The 22,031-nt window shown below is 45.0% G+C and overlaps 2 long non-coding RNA genes across 2 annotated transcripts in view; both read left to right on the forward strand.

Annotated features, from left to right (window-relative positions):
- Nucleotides 1-22,031, forward strand: part of LOC309526684 — a 206,108-nt gene that overhangs the window by 82,075 nt on the left and 102,002 nt on the right. The window lies entirely within an intron of this gene.
- On the forward strand, nucleotides 1,355-19,768 carry LOC309526739. The gene is made up of 3 exons (XR_014216897.1): nucleotides 1,355-1,533; nucleotides 10,767-10,821; nucleotides 19,641-19,768. It is a non-coding gene; the product is annotated as an uncharacterized lncRNA (long non-coding RNA).

Raw genomic sequence — 22,031 nt, forward strand, 5'->3', positions numbered from 1 at the left:
TCTGACACAACTCCTCTTCGTGAAAGAAACGGGACCGTGGCAAGAGGCAATGATAGATTCCACGAGGCTGTAGAGAGTTCAAAGAAGAGACGGGTTGCTGTTCTTCGAAATGCTATTCTGCTCGGCAGGATCTGCAATGTTTAAAATGTGAGGTGGGATTTGGGAACAGGCGCAAATGAAACTTTTAAATGCACACAGAGAGAGAGAGAGAGAGAGAGAGAGAGAGAGAGAGAGCAGTTACTCACAAAGTGTTCAAAATAATTAAGTTGGTATGTGTGGGGCAGCCAACCCCCAAACCCAGAGACCCCATGCAGCACTGGTTCTGCGCCCCCTAACCAATATGTCAGAAGGGAAGGAAGGAAAGCATTATAAGAGAACAAGGAAGCGTTTGTGGTGAGTTCTAGCACCTCTTTTTCTAGAAAAACAGCACCACGTGTGATTCCCAAGTAGCCTACCTCTCTTTTAAATCAGAACCAGTGAAGGTGGTGAAGGTCCTGTGTGAGTGTCTGGAGGCGGTTGGAGGATGGATGGCGGCTAACAGATTGAGGTTGAATCCTGACAAGACAGAAGTACTGTTTTGGGGGGACAGGAGGCGGGCAGGTGTGGAGGATTCCCTGGTCCTGAATGGGGTAACTGTGCCCCTGAAGTACCAGGTGCGCAGCCTGGGAGTCATTTTGGACTCACAGCTGTCCATGGAGGCACAGGTCAAATCTGTGTCCAGGGCAGCTGTTTACCAGCTCCATCTGGTACGTAGGCTGAGACCCTATCTGCCTGCAGACTGTCTCGCCAGAGTGGTGCATGCTCTGGTTATCTCCCGCTTGGACTACTGCAATGCGCTCTACGTGGGGCTACCTTTGAAGGTGACCCGGAAACTACAACTAATCCAGAATGCAGCAGCCAGACTGGTGACTGGGAACGGCCGCCGAGACCATATAACACCGGTCTTGAAAGACCTACATTGGCTCCCAGTACGTTTCCGAGCACAATTCAAAGTGTTGGTGCTGACCTTTAAAGCCCTAAACAGCCTCGGTCCAGTATACCTGAAGGAGCGTTCCCTCACTGCGAGAGGCCAAGTTACAGGGAACCAGGCAGAGGGCCTTCTCAGTAGTGGCGCCCGCCCTGTGGAACGCCCTCCCATCAGATGTCAAAACGATAAACAACTACCTGACATTCAGAAGACATCTGAAGGCAGCCCTGTTCAGAGAAGTTTTTAATATGTGACATTTTAGTGTATTTTTCATCTTTGTTGGAAGCCGCCCAGAGTGGCTGGGGAAACCCAGCCAGATGGGCGGGGTACAAATAAATTATTATTATTATTATTATTATTATTATTATTATTATTATTATATAGCCTCCCATTCAGAAACTGATGAGTGTCTGAGGTGTTTAGCTTCAGCAAGGCCTCAGTGCCTCAGGAGTCCTCAAGCCAGTCAGGAGAGGTGCTGGAACTGAGTTCAAGTGAGAAGTGAGTTCCAGCTGGAAAAAACGCGCTGATCACATGTATGCTGCCTTGAGTTCCACAGCTGAAAAAAGGTAGTGTGTACTTTTCAATGTTTTTTTTTTTAAAAAAAATCTGTTTTTTCTGTTTCTAGTTGTTTTATTAGACATCATCTTAAGATGGTTGGATAAAATGTGATTAATAAATCAGTGGTGGGAATGTTCTTAATAATAAATTTACTAAATAAATAGCCCATTCACTTGTTTTTTCTCATAGCCTTTAGTATCTAGCTTCCCCTGCCTCTATGACCACCACACAGCTGTTTTCCTTGACACTGACCTTTGCTTGTGTCTTTTGACCATGGGATATCTCTCTGACTCCCATCAACCCAATCCAGCTGCTGGCTTCTGCATCACAGCCAGCTGGGTTCTGCCTGTCATTCTGACCATTAGTCTTCTCTTAGACAGCTCTTTGCGCTGTCTGTTTCAAGGATCTATGTAAAAGCCCTTAATACGAAAGCTGAGTATCCAGTTTTCGAGTGCCGGTGCTTGCTTGATGCGAAACTGACAGCAGCAGCATGTTTTTGACCCATAAACATATTAACGGAAGACTTTGTAGCACGTCTTGGTAGGTTTCCACAAGCCGCATGAATATTCAGCACCAATGGGAGATTATTCATCCATTGTAGAGAATGAATATATATTTACGAACTCCTCACTTGAGAATCAAGAAATTCCCGTCTCAAGGTCTTCCAGATCAGCCAAAGTTCAAGTTCTTATTTCTTCACCTTGACAAATATACGAGGCAGACGAGTGTGATACACAGTTCAGAGCATCGCTGGGTGATTCAGTAGCAAAGTCAAGAGGAGGCGAAGAATGAGCAATATTATGTAAATGCAGCCGTGCTGATTTACAGGCGCAAATGGTGTTAGATTTCAAGGAATAAAAATATAAAACCAAATTCCTACAATTGGATTTTAGGACGGTTAGTCATCCACATAAATAGAATAATGACGTGCCTGTCATTGAAAGGACCTTTTTATGAGAAGAGTAACTTTGGACTCCTGTTGAATGCTGATTTCCTCATTGAAACTCACCGGCAGGATGGAATAAGAGGGCAGATAAAACAGCAGTCACCTGTGGAATGAGCAGCCCACCTGTTCACTGGCTTACATTGGGGTTCAGACATCTATTGCATTAGATGCTTTGGATGCAGGGTGAGGGTGTATCCATGGGTGTAGTGTGGGTTGACAGTACCCGGGGCAGTGCAGAAGGCGATGGGTGGGAAACAGACAGAGTACACATGCACATTCAATTACCCAGAGTCCATGTCACCCAGGAAATCACAGCCGCAGAGATAAGAAAAGAAGAGTCATTCCGTAGTCTGGAGAGGTCATTTCCTGGTTTGCGTGAAGAAGCTGTTTGCAACGGAAGTGAGCAGCTGCATTGAGGCAGCACCAGGTTTTGAAATTTCGTGCCCTTAACAATTTTGCGCCCGGGGAAACAACCCCTGTGGGCCCCTCACACTACGCCACTGAGGGTATCAACACTAGGGTGACCCCCACCATGTGACCAGTGCAACCAACAGGACAAGGTACATGTGCACACATGTGTGTCATGAGCCCCACAGTGCTGCTGGGGTCGGGCTTGGATTGGCAGGCTATGACACAGGAGGAGGAGGAACAAGAAACAGGGGGTGGGGACTCGATGGTGGATGGAGGAGGTGGATATCTCCTCTTTCCATACTGACTTCATGCCAGCTCTCTCCTCCAACCTTCCTGCAAAGCAATGTGGGCTGGGGAGGACTTTGGTCAACTGAGGAGGGAAGCTGGAGGTTGCAGTACAGTGGTGCCCCGCAAGACGAATGCCTCGCAAGACGGAAAACTCGCTAGACGAAAGAGTTTTCCGTTTTGGAGGTGCTTCGCAAAACGAATTTCCTATGGGCTTGCTTCGCAAGACGACAATGTCTTGCGAGTTCCTGCTGGTTTTTTTTTCCTCCCCCCCCCTTTTTCTAAGCCACTAAGCCGCTTATCAGCTGATCCGATCAGCAGATAAGCCGCTAAAAGCCGCTAATAGCGCTAATCCACTAATCCTTCAATGGGCTTGCTTCGCAAGACGAAAAAACTGCTAGACAAAGAGAATCACAGAACGGATTCTTTTCGTCTTGCGAGGCACCACTGTATCTGAACAAGTGTCTAAACCGGAGGGTGCAAGTTTGTTGCCTAGAACCAATTGCCACCTTCTCAGATGGGTTCAGACCTTCTCACCCCAACAGAGCATGCGTTTGTAATCTCAGTATTCCCGCAAGGCGAGAGAGCCTTGTGAGTGACTGCAACATGCCTCATCTTCAAAAGCTTGGCAGGAGGGACAGGGAAACTTATTGGGACGTCTTTGTTATCTCCATCCAGTTCCAAACTACTTGCCCTCCCCAGCACCCGACTCACGATTCCTTAATACAGTGTTTATTGCCAGACCTGTACCACGACTTGCCTGAATAAAGAACTCCTTTTTACTTACAAGTAAGTGCCTCTGTCTGCTTGTGTTTGGGGTGGGAGCCAGGACAACCTCTATAATTTATTCCCCCCTTTTAAGTGGGAAAGGATCCCATGCAATCCTTTCCCATGGTACACATGTGGTACTGTAGCATGACCTGAAAAGAGTGGTAAACAGCCCTCTGAGTTTCATTGTGATAGCATTTTTAAAATTGCATTGATGCCCGTACATTCTCATGTTATCCATTAATACAATGGGATGGTGTCCATTTCATATTATACTAGCAAAATTCCCATGGATGGCAGGCTTCTATGTCAAAAAAACTGTTGGGATGCTGTGCATCTTTGAGTGTTACATGACTAGGATAGGGTCTCTATAATGGAGCTCAAACCTGGAGTCAAAGGTAGAGTGCATTTTTCTTTCTACAGCAACATTGTTCCAAGTGCCACATTTTACTATCCTCTAAAGCAATGAATGGGACACAGGAGGCGCTGTGGGTTAAACCACAGAGCCTAGGGCTTGTCAATCAGAAGGTCGGCGGTTCGAATCCCTGCGACGGGGTGAGCTCCCGTTGCTCGGTCCCTGCTCCTGCCAACCTAGCAGTTCGAAAGCACGTCAAAGTGCAAGTAGATAAATAGGTATCGCTCTGGTGGGAAGGTAAATGGCATTTCCGTGCGCTGCTCTGGTTCGCCAGAAGCGGCTTAGTCATGCTGGCCACATGACCTGGAAGCTGTACGCCGGATCCCTCAGCCAATAAAGCGAGATGAGTGCCGCAACCCCAGAGTCGGCCACAACTGGACCTAATGGTCAGGGGTCCCTTTACCTTTACTAAAGCACTGAATGGTATCCATTTATATGGATGTTTTGATATGAGTGCTCAAGAATACCATGCACACTGGGACTAAACTGACTTCCTGCCCTTGGTGTCTGCATCCAATTAAGTGTTCGGTAATTTGCATAGCCCCACCCCTTTCTCTGCCCATACCACAGTGAACTCAGTTTTATGTCCCTCTCTAGGCACCAAATGAGAGAAGGAACAGCAATGGAAGGGACCACCAAGATATATACAGGAATATTAAGACCTGCTTCCTTATATCCTAGTGGGGACTTATGGCTATGTAAGCATCCAGCCTACACTGTATTTTTCCTTTAAACGTTTTTTAAGTGCTTCCTAAAATTCTGAAATCTGTTCGGTTCTCTTTAGCATCAATTAAGCTGACCAGGTTTTAAACAATCTGCTTCTGTATGTTGCTGCACAGCTGACAGCTTCAAAGGGAAGATTATCACTTCCCCAGATTGACATTTGCCTTGTTTACATTGTTACTTTGCAAATCATTAAGTCCTGGCAGCCTACGGTAGTGTTTAGTTACCTTGTGGGGGTAATCAGCACTTTGGAGAGCTCCTGTTACATTGCAAAGAAGGTTGGAATGCCCCTAAAATGAAATGTATATGTTGGTGCATGAAATGAGCAAAGAAACTCACCCTTTGATTTTGAAATTATCTATTGGTCTTGGAGGTGTGAAGGACTGGGATGGGGGGAGGGAATGGAAAAATAGGGAGAGGGCCACCCCACCCCCCAAATTGCTGGCTTTTTTTACCCGGCCTTTACATCTCTAATTGCCCTGCACAGATTTGACTGTTCTATAATCACAGGGCTCTCCTCAAAAGGACACCCAAGGTCTCAACTTAGTTTACATACATCAATTTACTATTTATTATCTTACATTGTGTTTCACCTTTCTTCCAGCATGGAACACAAGGTAGCATACACATGGATAAGGTCCAGTCTATGACCAGATCCATGTCTGCTCAGTTGCTACAAGGTGGTAGCCTCGTGAGTCTTCAGAAGTCATATGTTGCATTATTTCTACAGTTCACAAGTGAAAGAAGTTATATCAGCAACTGGAGGAGGAGGAGAGGTCAGAGGTTGGAGAAAAAACTATAAGTGGAGGTGTCCATTATTATTATTATTATTATTATTATTATTATTATTATTATTATTATTTCTACGCTGCCCATCTGGCTGGATTTCCCCAGCTGCTCTGGGCAGCTCCCAACAGAATATTAAAAACACAATAAAACATCAAACATTAAAGACTTCCCTAAACAGGGCTGCCTTCAGATGTCTTCTAAATGTTAGGTAGTTGCTTATCTCTTTGACATCTGGTGGGAGGGCGTTCCACAGGGAGGGTGCCACTACTGAGAAGGCCCTCTGCCTGGCTCCCTGTAACCTGGCTTCTCGCCGCGAGGGAACTGCCAAAAGGCCTTCGGAGCTGGATCTCAGTGTCCGGGCAGAACGATGGGGGTGGAGACGCTCCTTCAGGTATACAGGACCAGGGATGTTTAGGGCTTTACCCATCCTTGGGGACCCCTAGGATACTCCCCACACCTACGGCACATGGAAATGGGTGTGGAAAGTGCAGTTGACTGGGACATAGCTGGGCAGTTTAAGGAAGCTCCATTCACCTTGGGTCTGCCCATTAAACCAAGCCCAGAGTGAGAAACCAGAGAGATGTCAACCGTTTCCAGGAACCCCTCCCTTTGTAAGACATTTGTGGGTGAGTTGAGAGTTCTTTTAGAGCCTGGATAAGAACCAGCAGGCTGAGAGGGAGGGTGTGGCTAAAAGAGAAGGAATCAATAGTCAGTTTTTATTTATTAGTAAATAATAAATATTTTTTATTTGTTTTTATTTGTATCTATGTACTTACGTAATATAGTCGTACCTTGGTTTTCAAACAGCTTAGTTCTCGAACATTTTGGCTCCCAAACGCTGCAAACCCGGAAGTGACTGTTCTGGTTTGCAAACTATTTTTGGAAGCTGAATGTCTGATAGGTCTTCTGCAGCTTCCAATTGGCTGCAGGAGCTTCCTGCATCCAATCAGAAGCTGCCCTTTGGTTTCTGAACATTTTGGAAGTTGAACGGACTTCTGGAATGGATTCCGCTTGACTTCCGAGGTACGACTGTAATTCCAATATTTTGTTATAAGTTGTCAGTTGTGGCTTCAGTTTTCTGTACACCACTTAGGGGTATTTTTAATATATTAAGCAGTTTGGAAAGGATGTAAATAAATAAATAATTTCAAACCCATGTTAGGGAGTGGGTGGCACTGTGACCTAAATCACTGAGCCCCTTGGGCTTGCCAATCGGAAGGTCGGCAGTTCGAATCCCCGCAACGGGGCGAGCTCCCGTTGCTCCTTCCCAGCTCCTGCCAGCCTAGCAGTTCGAAAGCACACCAGTGCAAGTAGATAAATAGGTACCACTGCGGTGGAAAAGTAAACAGCGTTTCCGTGTGCTCTGGTTTCCGTCATAGTGTTCCATTGCGGCAGAAGCAGTTTAGTCATGCTGGCCACATGACCCAGAAAGCTGTCTGTGGGCTTCAGCCTGAAGAGAGATGAGCACCGCAACCTCATCGTCAAGTTTGACTAGACTTAACCATCCAGGGGTCCTTTACTTTTACTTTACCTTTATCAAACCCTTGTGTGCACTATCAGCCAGGGACAGTTACAGCTATGTATAAAGCAAGCGATCACACCTTTTGAAGCTGCAGCTCATTTTGGGTTCCCACTCTGGGTATATATGGTAAAATGCAGGTGTGGAGTCCCATGGGTTTTGTACTGCATTGCAGCCAGCAAAGGCGCTCCCATTCAGACAAGGACTTCCATTTGTGCAATGGAATTTCCCCTTCTGCTACTCTCATTTCATGCCCCCCCCCCAATTCTGTTCTAGAGATTTGGGGAACACTCAAAACAGCTTTGGGGGAGCAAAGGGGACAGGTGAGGTAGGAGCAGAATTTTCGTTGAGCAAACAGATGAGAGATGACTGCAAGCAATTAACCCGACATTGTGAAATATCCTGTTCTGTACCAGTAATGTTGTTGTTGTTTAGTCGTTTAGTCGTGTCCGACTCTTCGTGACCCCATGGACCAGAGCACGCCAGGCACTCCTGTCTTCCACTGCCTCCCGCAGTTTGGTCAAACTCATGCTGGTAGCTTCGAGAACACTGTCCAACCATCTCATCCTCTGTTGTCCCCTTCTCCTTGTGCCCTCAATCTTTCCCAGCATCAGGGTCTTTTCCAGGGAGTCTTCTCTTCTCATGAGGTGGCCAAAGTATTGGAGCCTCAACTTCAGGATCTGTCCTTCCAGTGAGCACTCAGGGCTGATTTCCTTCAGAATGGAGAGCTTTGATCTTCTTGCCGTCCATGGGACTCTCAAGAGTCTCCTCCAGCACCACAATTCAAAAGCATCAATTCTTCGGCGATCAGCCTTCTTTATGGTCCAGCTCTCGCTTCCATACATCACTACTAGGAATATCATAGCTTTAACTATACAGACCTTTGTCAGCAAGGTGATGTCTCTGCTTTTTAAGATGCTGTCTAGGTTTGCCATCGCCTTTCTCCCAAGGAGCAGGCGTCTTATTTTCGTGACTGCTGTCACCATCTGCAGTGATCATGGAGCCCAAGAAAGTAAAGTCTCAATATTTGGCTTGTTTACAGGGGGTGAGAATGCCACCACATATATTGACATGAAGCAGCATCTATATGGTATAGTGAACTGTCCATAGTGTTGCTCAGTTCTTTTCCATCAGAAGTAAATTCCACTGAGTTCAGTGGAACTTACTCCTGGGGAGTGAGTAGCAAGCAAGGGTGCAGAAGGTTGCAGAAGTACAGTTACAACAGTGTGGTCCTATTTTAAAAAACTTAACGAAAGCAGGCCAGGAAAGGCATTATCCAAAAATGCGATGCTGCAAATAAAAAAGTCTCCTGGCCCTGATTAACCCACATAATTGATGCTTTTTGAAAATTCATTTTTATTGAATTTTACAAGAAGAGAATGAAAAAGAGAAACAAAGAACAATACATAACACTGTAAACACATTTATATACATCTTTTCCAAAATGCAAACTAAAAAAAAGTCAAAAGAAAAGGAAAAAATATACTTTTCATAACCAATAATATTACCAAATTCATGCTTCAAACCTTACAATATATAAATCCTAATTAAAGTATTATAAAATACTTCCACCGCATTCACCGCACGTCTCTTAGTTATCTTGCTCGCCTTTACATCTGTTCTTCAATCATTTCCCTTCCTTAGGTTGTTTCATAATCAGTCAAATCTTTATGTTCTCTATTTTCTCCACAAGGTTAGTCTAAGCACAACCAAACTTTCGTATTTGAGCCCTGCTTGTATAAATATTCATTTAAGCATTCCCATTGTTTCTGAATTGTAGTTTTGGATTTATGCCTTATTAAATCCGTCAATTTTGCTAACTCCAGGTACTCACATAGTTTACTTAACCATTCCCCTTTTGTTGAGATATAATTTCCTTTCCAATGACTGGCTACCAACATTCTCGCTGCTGTTGTTGCATACAGAAAGATGTTAATTTTGTCTTTGGGGATATCCTTACTCAAGATTCCTAGCAAATATGCTTTTGCCCTTTCGATATATGATACTTTTAAATTGATGCTGTCTTTTTAACACAGAGGAGAAGTGCAATACAGACACACAAAGGTGCACTACACTACAAAGTACCAGCAGATGCCTCAAACTCAAACAAGTGAGCCACACTACTACCCTGCGGTGGTTTTTAATGTGTTTCTCTGTTTAAATCCCCATGGGAAGGTTCGATATATGATACTTTTAAATTGATGCTGTCTTTTTAACACAGAGGAGAAGTGCAATACAGACACACAAAGGTGCACTACACTACAAAGTACCAGCAGATGCCTCAAACTCAAACAAGTGAGCCACACTACTACCCTGCGGTGGTTTTTAATGTGTTTCTCTGTTTAAATCCCCATGGGAAGGGAAACAGCTTGGGTTGTATAAAGGGTTATGTGCCCCTCCCTGGCCATCGTCTCTCTGTTGCTGATCATTCCGCCAGAGGTGGCATTTCTGCTTCAAAATGTGTTATCATTTTGTGGAGTGACTGGGAATGGCGCTTTCTACATGAAAAATGTTGTGAGATCAGCTCTCATGCTGAAAACAAATTCCTGGGACCAAGAATGTCTCAGACGACCCTATTCATTAATTCTCACTGTGCAATCCTAAGTATGTTTTCTCAGAAGCAAATGCCTCTTCGCTCAATAGATCTTACCCATACAAGTGTGCAACCCTAGTGGAACACAGTGGGGCTCACTTTTAAGTACAGTCTAACTGTATTTTGCTTAATTATTTAAAATATTTTCACGCCGACTTTAAGGGGGGGAGAGACGCTCCTAAGGCAGTGCACTATTAAAATACAGCCACAATATTCAAACCCATAAAAGCCAGTAGAAATAAAACGTAAGCATGCAGCCCAGACAATAGAAAAATGCAGTACATAGCTATAAAAATGATGATGATGATGATGATGATGATGATGATGATGATAATAAACTGTCAGCAGAACACAACTCAAGAAAAAAGCAGACAAACACAATGGGGTCTTCAGAGCTTCTTCTTTTTAAAAAAAAAATATTATTAAACAATTCCAACATAACAAATTGTCAATCCATATAATCACATACGTTATTTTTTTCCCTTTCCCCCCCTTCAATCCCTCCCTCCCCCCCAAAGACTTCCCTCAGCTCCTCTCTCTGATTTCTCTGCACATATTGTTCTCTGCATGTTATAAAATTATATATATCCTTGCCTTATCTATCATGTAATCAACCAATACATTTGTGTATGTTTATTCAAAACCTGCCAAGGAGTCTAGTTCATTTTGTTGTCTTTTTAGATAATTTGTAAAAAGTTCCCATTGTCCCTTAAAGTCACAGTTGTCCGTATCAGGCAGTTTATATGTCAATTTAGGCAATTCTGCATAACTCATCCATTTTTCTTGCTACAGGTCTTCGGAGCTTTGATAAAGACCTGAAGCGACTGGGACTGCTGGAGCACAGCTGGTGAAGTGTTCCAGCAAACATCCACGTCCGCTCCCCTGAGTCACTGTTTTGCACGGGGCTCCAGCTGATCCACCTGAGCTGCATAAATCTGGTCTGCATAGCACTGCTGTGCAGGATTAGCAAACATGACTCGCTGCTGCATAGCTCCATTTCAGCAAACCGTACTTTGCTCTACGACAGGAAACCTGGCTCTATTTGGTGCAGTTAGCTTTTTTTAATTTTTATTTTTTAACCATGATTTGAGAGCTTTGAGGATTCATATTTATTTAGCCTCCTGAGCCATGGAAACTAGGAAGCGCCTGAAAGCCGAGAGATTTTTTTCGCATGACTCAGTGAACCGGGCTCCAACAAGGGAAAACCATGAATGATATTATGAGACTCGCGACGGGCCTTGGCAACCTGGCTATCTGCACGACTCAGATTTGCAGCCTTAACATCTGGCCTATCAAAGGGGGAAGCGTGCAAATGTCCCCTTTAAGGGGAGCTGGGATGCCGCTGCAGCATTTCTGGGAACTGGGAGCTGGGATGCGAACTGCTAATTTATTCCAGAGGTCCCTCTCTGCTCTCAGCAGCATCCAGATCAAGTCGTGTTGGATAATAAGGGCTTGGGGTCAGCTCGGCATATCTCACTTTTACTGTGCCAGGTTTTCGGCTTGTTATTTGTACAGGGAAAGGTGCTACATCTACTGAATGACACCATTGGAGGGCTGTCCGCTTCCATTCCCAAAGGCTGCATAAATGACAGTACAGGAATGCTTGGCTTAGTCAGATTTAGTAAGGAACAGCCAGCCCCTTCAGAGTTCTTCTGGCAAATAGCAGCAAACCTTGGCTATTTCTCCTTGTTCGCTGAGAAAAATAATGAATCCTGGGGAAACCCATTAAAGGTGCCATTTTTTCCCTTGCACGCCGGTGCAAGTAGATAAATAGGTACCACTGCAGCGGGAAGGTAAACGGCATTTCTGTGCACTCTGGTTTCCGTCACAGTGTCCTGTTGTGGCAGAAGCAGTTTAGTCATTCTGGCCACATGACCCAGAAGACTGTCTGTGGACAAACGCTGACTCCCTCGGCCTGAAAGCAAGATGAGCACCGCAACCCCATAGTCGCCTTTGACTGGACTTAACTATCCAGGGGTCCTTTGCCTTTAATTTCTGCTGTGGGAGAAATAGCTTGCATGATAACAGAATATTCAGACGACCTGATGAAGATCCAGCTATTGAGACCTATCAGCCAATCTCCTAAAGAAAAGAAGTACTTGGCAACTTTACCAGAACTATAAAGGGAATCTTAATACATATTAATACAGCAGTACATCTGGCTCTGTTAACTGTCTTTGTACAGACCCCTCCCAGTCTTATGCTACCAATAAGCACTTCGTACTATGAACTTGCACATTCCAAAGCAGATGAATTAAATTTAATAGGAGATGCAAGGCTGTAGCCAAAAAAAACATTCCTGCATCTCCTTTTCCTTTCTCTCGTATAGAATCTAAGGATACTGAATGCAAGATAATATAGCATGAAGCTGTAAATTTCCCCATTACTCCTTCTTTCTTCCTTGGCTGACACTTGCACAGTTTTCTATTCCGATTCAAAACTGTTGCAGTTCCCAAAGGGAACCTTAATCATTTTAGTCATCCTTTTCCATGATCTCTTCTAAATCCTCAACACCCATGTTGAGACGGTCATCCAGCTGACCGCAATATTCTAAATCTGTAGGCACACCATAGGCTAATGTAATAGCATGGTGATACCTGTAACTATATATAATGCACAGTATATAACTATATTGGGTAATTGTCATAAAGGAAGTTAACACCAATGGGTGCTACCTACTCAATTTGCATGTAGACAATTAGATATATAGATGACTCATTAAGCTGTTATGTTAGCAACCAGATCATACTAGGAGGGCGAAAGCTCAACTTATTTTATAAATATCCACATTACAGAGCTGTTTCATATGCTAAATACATTGGTAGCTCTGGTTACGGATTTAATCTGTTCTTGGGTGCTGTGTGCACCCAGAAAAATCCATAACTAGAGGCGCTGCTTCTGTGCATGCGTTTGGCATGATAGAGTGCTTCTATGTGCACACGGGGCATGCAGAGTGCTTCTGTGCATGTGCATGATGCGCAGAGTGCTTCTGCGCATGCGGCAAAACCTGGAAGTATACACTTCTGGGTTTGCTGCGGCCGTAACCTGAAGATTCTGTAACCTGGAAGTTACGCAACACGAGGTACCACTGTAAATGGCATGCATAGTTGCGCAACTTTTTGTTTCTCTGCCTCGCTTATAAATCCCTGGAGCGGAGCGGAGTGAAGCCGACTCATTTTCGGTCCTCTCACCTGGCCTTGCCCCCAGCGGTGCCACGGATTGGCTCATTTGAATGGGGGTTTGGCGGGAACCCCAATGGTCTGTGGCACTGGGAAGGCAGGGCAGCTCCAACATGTCACAAGGGGCATCGAAGGTGCTGTGCGCTGGTTCGGAAATGGTGCCCACAGTCAGAGGTGTGAGCGGTTATTGTCTACTTTCACATAAACAAATTCTGTTAGGTTTACCACTGAAGGAATTTTACTATTAATCCGTTCCTTTTATGTTGGTGTGCTAGATATTTTATTTATTTCTATTTATTAAATGCATTTATAGACGAGCCTTAATTTTAAAAAAATTCCCAGAGTGATTCAGCAATCACACAGTTCATAACAGACAAAAAGAAAACCATAAAACCGTCTTCAATTGTAAAACAGCAACAAGGGAACAATTCCGTAGACTGCTCTACAGATCAAATCTGGTGACAACCTCAAGAAGGTCTGAAGGCCAGAATGAAAAGATATATTGGTGGCTGTAACAATTTTTGCCCCATTTGGTGGCTATAAACAGTTTTGCTGCCATTAAAGGTCTTACCCAGAGGCTTTGTAATTTTAAGGACATATTGTGTCTAAATAAAATCTAGAGTTTTCTCTCAGCTGAAAGGTCCTCTAAATTCAAAGCATCTTCTAAGCCTTAGACAGAAATTCAAGAAAATCAACCGGTGGTGATTCCGGTTTCTAACTGCATTAGTTGAGGAACTGAATAAGCTACAACGGTGCAGAGACTGTTGAAATCCTTGGATATTTCCAAAGATTGATGGATCTGTCCGATGCAGTAATTCTAGGGAATTTCCAGTTATTGCTGCATTGCATAACACGGGTGACATACAGCATCCTCAGTGTGTGGATATATGTGGTCAATAGTTCAAATTTCATATGAACTTTGGAAAGCAAAGATTTCATCACGAGTGTGTCACTTAATCATAGAATCACAGAATCATAGAGTTGGGAGAGACCACAAGGGCCATCGAGTCCAACCCCCTGCCAAGCAGGAAACACCATCAGAGCACTCCTGACATATGGTTATCAAGCCTCTGCTTAAAGACCTCCAAAGGAGGAGACTCCACCACACTCCTTGGCAGCAAATTCCACTGTCGAACAGCTCTTACTGTCAGGAAGTTCTTCCTAATGTTTAGGTGGAATCTTCTTTCTTGTAGTTTGGATCCATTGCTCCGTGTCCACTTCTCTGGAGCAGCAGAAAACAACCTTTCTCCCTCCTCTATGTGACATCCTTTTATATATTTGAACATGGCTATCATATCACCCCTTAACCTCCTCTTCTCCAGGCTAAACATGCCCAGCTCCCTTAGCCGTTCCTCATAAGGCATCGTTTCCAGGCCTTTGACCATTTTGGTTGCCCTCCTCTGGACACGTTCCAGTTTGTCAGTGTCCTTCTTGAATTGTGGCGCCCAGAACTGGACACAGTACTCCAGGTGAGGTCTGACCAGAGCAGAATACAGTGGCAGTATTACTTCCCTTGATCTAGATGCTATACTCCTATTGATGTAGCCCAGAATTGCATTGGCTTTTTTAGCTGCCGCGTCACACTGTTGGCTCATGTCAAGTTTGTGGTCAACCAAGACTCCTAGATGCTGTAATGCTTGATGCAGCAGCTAGAAACAGCAAATATAGTGCAATCGTAGAATGTGGCTTGCACAGATGGGCTCATCCACCTTTATCTTTGCTTCTAGGCATAGAACAGCACTTTAAAGTTCTCTGTCTGAGCACTTTTCTTTTTCTGCCCTGGTGCTTTCCCCACAAAACCTAGCTCTTTACTGCTGAATCACAGCCAACAGCAATCTGTTGGAACTCAAATTGCCCTTTGTGCCAATAAAATGGGTATAATAAAAGATTGGATCCAAAAGCTAACAGAATATGCTGAATTAGACGGTCTATCAGAAAAAATAAAGAATAAATCAAAACAGGAATTTGTTTCAAAATGGGAGGTTTTCAAAGATTATTTGAAAAATAAATATAGCAGTTCAAATTCTGTTGCAGCATTCGAGGAACTTCAGTAATAGTTGCAAGATAGATATAAGAAATTAGATATATTAAGAAAAGGTTTAATTATGATAAAAGTGTGTATTGGCAATAAGTAATATGAAATCGAAATATGGAATAGACGGGAGGTTGGGTCTTTAGTGTTAAGACCAATATATGTTTTATTGTTTGTTAAGAAAATTATGTGTCTATGGTTATTCCTGTGTGTAATTTGGTATTTGTGTTTTTTCTTTTTTCTTGCTTTTTTAAAAAAAAGGGTATAATAATACAATATTCCATATTCAGCTCTAAAGACTACTAGGGTTAATTTTTAATCTTTTATTTCAAAGAACAAAGGAATAGATACCAAAGAGAAGGCGGGGGGAGAAGGGGGGATGTGTCAAATGGAAAAGCAGTGTAATCTTTTCTCTTTTTTCCGGTAGCGATGGCAATAAAAGGAGAGAAGCAAAGAATAAGGAATTTTTTTAAAAATAACATTGGCATACCTGTAAGAATAGCAACACTTCCTTGCCAATGTCTCTCTAATATATATATTAAAAAAAATCATAAGGTTGTCGCCACACTGCAGTTCGCTTGGCCACAGACAGGTGGCACTGTGAGCTACCGCGTGATTAGCTGCTGAGCCAGTGGGCAGCCAAGCAGCCCAGGTGAGTAGAGGACAAGAGGAAGTATCCAGAGCAGAGAGATGCAGGAGAGAACCAGCGGATGGAGACCAAGTCAAACATATTGCTCAGTGTAACAGCTCGCTAAGGGAAATTACCAGTGAAATTTGAAATTCTACCTTGGTTGAAGATCCATCTCTGCATTCCCACACTACTGCTGCCATGACCAAACGGTACTATCCAGCAATCCCTACAGTAGCCACTTAATGTATCTCCCAAAAGGAGGACCATGATTTACATGAAATCTGCATACAGTGGTACCTCGTGTTACAGATGGGACCCCGTTCCAGAGGCCAGACCATAACGTGAAATGCCCGTAACTCAAAGTGCAGTGTCTGTGCAGGTGCATGGCACGATTTAGCACTTCTGCACATGCGCAAGCGGTGAAACCCAAAAGTAACCCGTTCCGGGACTTCTGGGTTGCCCCAGGACGTACCGCGAAAAGACGCAACATGAAGCAGATGCAACGCAAGGTATGACTGTACGCTAATTTCCATGTACAACTACAAATGTAGAAATAATTTAATTGCTATCTATCATTGCAGTGGAAATATTGCACATCTCAGCTTAACGGAAAGACTTTGACTCGATGACTTGTGCACCCATTCAGTCTGCTGTTCATTCATGTGCTAACCGTCAATGGGCAACTTCAAGACCCTTCCTGGTCTGGCTTGAAGGAATCATAGAACTGGAGTGGGACCACGAGGGTCATCTAGTCCAACCCCCTGCAATGCAGGAATCTTTTGCCCAAGGTGCGGCTTGAGAGCACAACTCTGAGATCTCATGCTCTACCAACTGAGCTATACCAGCATCATCCAGATTAAAGGTAAAATCTGGACTTGGACTGGACAGACCTTCAAGTAGAGGGCATCTTCAAACAGAGGATTGTCCTCTATAAGGTGGGGCACATGGTGACCTGGTGTACCCCAATCCCAGCTTCTACTTTCAGCAGTCCCCATTTCCCGCATTCCACTGCTGGCTCATTACCATCATGCTAAAGTAAAGGTAAAGGGATCCCTGACCATTAGGTCCAGTCGTGACCGACTCTGGGGTTGCGGCGCTCATCTCGCTTTATTGGCTGAGGGAGCCAACGTCAGTGGCATAGCGTGGGGGGTGCCAGGGGTGCCGGCCGCACCGGGCGCAACATCTGGGGGGGCGCGAGTCCAGAGGGCCCAGCTCTGTCGTGCCCTCAGACCGCCCCTATTGTCAGAGCAGCTGGCCAGCCTCTGCCTACTCCTACCTTGCCCACCCGAGGACTGCGGCAGCGCCCGCCCCCGTAGCCACCTACCCCCGCCTCACCCATTGGCTTGCCTCCCTCGGCCCCACCTCTCTCTGATGGCCGCGGGGGTGTCCTGCTCGGCGCCGGCGCCTTTTTTCAGGAGGTAGGGAGGCTGGACGGGGAGGTGGGGTCGGAAGCGGGCAGAGAAGGAGGGGAGCCAAAAGGGCTGCACCGGCCAGCAAAGGGCCGGGGAAAGTTTGGAGAGGAGAAACGCACCATCATGATTTCCCGGTGGAAGCGGCAGGATTAGGGATGGCGAAGCGTGATTACGCACGAATTTCGCTGGGTGAGAGCTTCGGGGATTGATCGGCGGAAATGGGAATCAATTGGAATATGAGAAAGAGAGAGAGAGAGGGACCATCATTCATAGGCATAGATTTGTAGGGTTAGGGGGCGCAAATCCACGGGTTAGGGGGCGCAAATTACTTGCCTTGCCCCAGGTGCTGACAACCCACGCTACGCCGCTGGCCAATGTACAGCTTCCGGGTCATGTGGCCAGCATGACTAAGCTGCTTCTGGTGAACCAGAGCAGTGCACGGAAACGCCGTTTACCTTCCCACCGGAGCGGTACCTATTTATCTACTTGCACTTTGATGTGCTTTTGAACTGCTAGGTTGGCAGGAGCAGGGACCAAGCAACGGGAGCTCACCCCGTCACAGGGATTCAAACCGCCGACATTCTGATAGGCAAGTCCTAGGCTCTGTGGTTTAACCCACAGCGCCACCTGCGTCCCTAGACCATCGTGCTAGAAACACTCTTAAAGGCTTTATACCCAAGTGGCCACTTCACTGCTCACAACTCATATGCAGCCTCCAAGCAAGGTCACATCCAGTGTTCGAGTAGTTCTATAAAAATGAAAAATCAGGTTTTTTAAAACCTGATTTTATTTTACTAAATAAAAACACTTTATACGGCACAAATAAACCAAAAATTCAGATTCTCTGGTCACAGAAATCCAGACTCCCCCTATGCGAAAGGAATGAAGGATGCCAGAAAACAGACACGCCCAAAAGCTGCAATGTGAGTGTGCAATAAATCTTGTGACTCCAAAGGTGCAGAAGGTCAATGCATGCAAAAACAGAAGGGGTGGGAATACATGTGCATGAAGAGGAGCTGTGTTCTTTCTTGCTGACTCATCAAGGCCTAAAGCCAACAGGCAAACCAGATCGGGGGGCGTTTCTTCATGGAAGCGGCACTGCTATCTAATCGGTGCCAGAACTGTTTATCTGCATGGATTAAGAGTATGCAGAGCTTGTCAGGAGTTTTTAAGAAGGTCATCTGACTAATCCCACTGCAACAGTTTGGATACATTTGGGGTTTATTTTGGAGTATCAGTAACCAAAGCATTTTCTAGATGGTGTGGGAGGCTTCTTTCACCTGGGGGAGAGAGAGAGAGAGAGAGAGAGATGAGAAACGTGTGCTGTTTATGCACTAGAAAATTGGTAGAAGTGAAAACTGGTTTAATAGTCATTTAAGGTAAAAGGACCCCTGGATGGTTAAGTCCAGTCAAAGGAGACCATACCTCATGTTGCGTCCGCTTCAAGTTACGTCTTTCAAGTTGCATCCCACGACAACCCGGAAGTACCGGAATGTTACTTCCGGGTTTCACCGCTCGCGCATGCGCAAAAGCACTAAATAGTGCTGCACACGTGCGCAGACGCATTGCTTCTGGATGTGAACGCTTTGAGTTGCGAACATGCCTCTGGGATGGATTACATCCGCAACTCAAGGTTCCACTGTATGGGCTTGCGGCGCTCATCTTGCTTTCAGGCCAAGGGAGCCGGCGTTTGTCCACAGACAGCTTTCCAGGTCATGCGACCAGCATGACTAAACCACTACTGGTGCAACGAAACACCATGATGGAAACCAGAGCACACAGAAATGCCATTTACCTCCCCACCACAGCAGTACGCATTCATCTACTTGTGCTGGCCTGCTTTCGAACTGCTAGGTTGGCAGGAGGTGGAACAGAGCAATGGGAGCTCACCCCGTCATGGGCATTCGAACCGCCGACCTTCTGATTGGCAAGCCCAAGAGGCTCAATGGTTTAGACCACAGCGCTACCCGTTAAGCTAATGAAATTTGCCCCACATACAGGTCTTACTCTGTGCATGCCCAGATTGGTGCCAAATTGGTTGTGGCCTGCGCGTCACCACAGCGAGAGCAATGTGAGGTGTTGTTATGCAGGCTGTGAAACAATTTGTATGAAATATGGTGAATGTTTGCTCAGGACTGCACTTTGCAGTGTAGCTTTCTATGCTAGGGGAAAAGGAAGGAAGGAAGGAAGGAAGGAAGGAAGGAAGGAAGGAAGGAAGGAAGGAAGGAAGGAGGGAGGGAGGGAAGGAAGGAAGGAAGGAAGGAAGGAAGGAAGGAAGGAAGGAAGGAAGGAAGGAAGGAAGGAAGGGGAAATTGCAGGTGACCTGGTGCCAAAGACTGAGAGCTTAGGCCCCTGTAACAATGCCCTTGCATCAGATCTCAGCTTAGTTTTTCTACATTTTCTCCAACACAGCACAGAACATTGCTCTTCCACAGAACACCACAGAAAAAGAACAGATGTTATAGGATACTCTTGACATCCCAACAGTTCTCCGTTGGGAAAACCCCTGCCACTATTGACTCTTTGCCAACAGTGAATCATCAGAAATGGAATACCTGAGGTAAGCTTTGACTAAAAAATGTGGCTTAGCAAAGACTAATGGATAAGTCAAGGCCTGATTATTAACTAGCTGCACTGTTATTCTTGCCTGGCCACCGGCATGTTTCCTCCGCAGCTGTTGGGTTTCGCACATCTTTTCCACGCCGTGCCTTCATGCATCTCTGCCTGCACTCTGTGTCCCCCTGTGAGACTCACTACGGTGTAGCAGATGCATTAATATTTTTTCCCCTTGCGGAGTCTAGACAGTTGTCTGCGCACGATCAGACAATGTGACCGTACAGAGAAGTCCAGGGGTGCGGGGAGGCTCTGTGAACAGCAGACAACTGCAAAAACAAAGCCAGCGAGTGCAAAATGCCCACATCTCCTGACAAGCAACCGTCTCTCCACACATGAGGACTACAGGGGAGGATACTGATTATTAAAAAATAAAAAATCCCAAAGCCTCCTCACAGAATCAGTTTTGTTACAGCTCCGTTGGAGAGTTGTTTTCACTGCCAGAGAGCATTCAGGGAGGAGTCATAAGCATGTGTGCTGTACCTGAAATGTCACTCCTTGCCACTGCATGCTCCATGCTGTTCAGGCACATCAGCAAAACAACAACAAACCTATGATTACGTGAAACATACTCAATACATACACAAGACGTAACTGGCTGTACTTCTGAATAAATAAGGTATACTATTCATTGTATCAGATTGTAGATTTCAACAGAAGTCTCATAAAGTTCAATGAAAAAAGCAGACGACCCAGTGGATCAGTTCATTCTCTAGTCAGTTCATGCATAAGGTCCATACATGTATAAGTATCTATTCCACCTGTCTGTTCATAGAGTCCAATAATCCACATGAAGTGTTGTTACAGTTCCACAGAATCTTTTCACAGAGTCTAAGACAAGGATTTCCGGAATATTAGCCTTGTTTCGCCATCATCAGTAGTACAGGCTCTAGGTAATGCAAATAAATACAATATCGTAATCTCACACATTTTTCAGCAAAAATGATATTAAAAAAACCCTAACTACTGTACATACCATATGTAATGTTACAGGATAGTGGATCTTATAGCATAATAGTGGGCTGGCATTTTGATGATGGGTGTGAAAAACTCACGTATATGAGTAGCACTGATTCCACAACAAACATTCGTCTGGAAGCATCCACATACAGTGGTACCTCGGGTTAAGTACTTAATTCGTTCCAGAGGTCCGTTCTTAACCTGAAACTGTTCTTAACCTGAAGCACCCTTTAGCTAATGGGGCCTCTTGCTGCCGCCGTGCCGCTGGAGCACAATTTCTGTTCTCATCCTGAAGCAAAGTTCTTAACCTGAAGCACTATTTCTGGGTTAGTGGAGTCTGTAACCTGAAGCGTATGTAACCTGAATCATATGTAACCTGAGGTACCACTGTACAACTTTATCTTCTAATGGGTAGAGAATGCACCTTGCTCCTTGTTGTTTATGTCTTGGTATTATGAGGAGCATTGCTAGAAAATTAGTCCCCCCCCCTTCATGGAACACCACTGGCTTTCCCAGCATGCAACCTGGAAGGGGAGCCCTAGATGGGGAGTCCTCTGTGGATAAGCTTCTGACTTCACCAGCTGTTCCCATTATGTCAAGAGACACGTCCCCAGGAAAACAGCTGGCATGGACAACATCTTCAATGCCTGAAGCATGGGAGAAATGCTGCTAATTATTATTCCTAGGATTTCCAAGAACACGTGAAACACTCGCTCTACACTCTAACAGAATACATAGGATCTCGTCTGCTGCTTTTGGCCTCAGCTTCATATGTCTGAAAAAGTCCAGTGACATATGAGAGACATGTTGTCTCCAATTAAACTATCTCCGGCCCCTGCTGCAAGTCACCACCCACCTTCCAGCAGTGAATTGGCTGCTAACTTCCTTCTAAGAAGCTGGGGTCTCAGCGAGCAAACACCACCCCTGATGTGGGAATTATCCAGGCAAGAGTTGTGAGCTCAGCGAAGGCTGTAACCTAAACCTTCCACCAAGGTCTGACATCACCATGTTAAGAAGCTGTCCGGTTTCCTAGCAGAGGGCTGGTCTGAAGACTAACTCCTTGCAGAATGACTCCACTGGCTACTGCTCACTCTTCTGAGTAAACGTAGGTAGGATCAGGGCCAGAAGACACATATTCAGAAGTTAAGATAACCCTTCCTTTCTGTCTCCCTCTTTCTAGTTTTTTTTTTACCCAGAAAGAGGCGGGATACATTTAAAAAATAAATGAAA

This window comes from Podarcis vaucheri (assembly GCF_965113315.1).
Source record: "Podarcis vaucheri genome assembly, chromosome: 2".
Classification (NCBI taxonomy): domain Eukaryota; kingdom Metazoa; phylum Chordata; class Lepidosauria; order Squamata; family Lacertidae; genus Podarcis; species Podarcis vaucheri.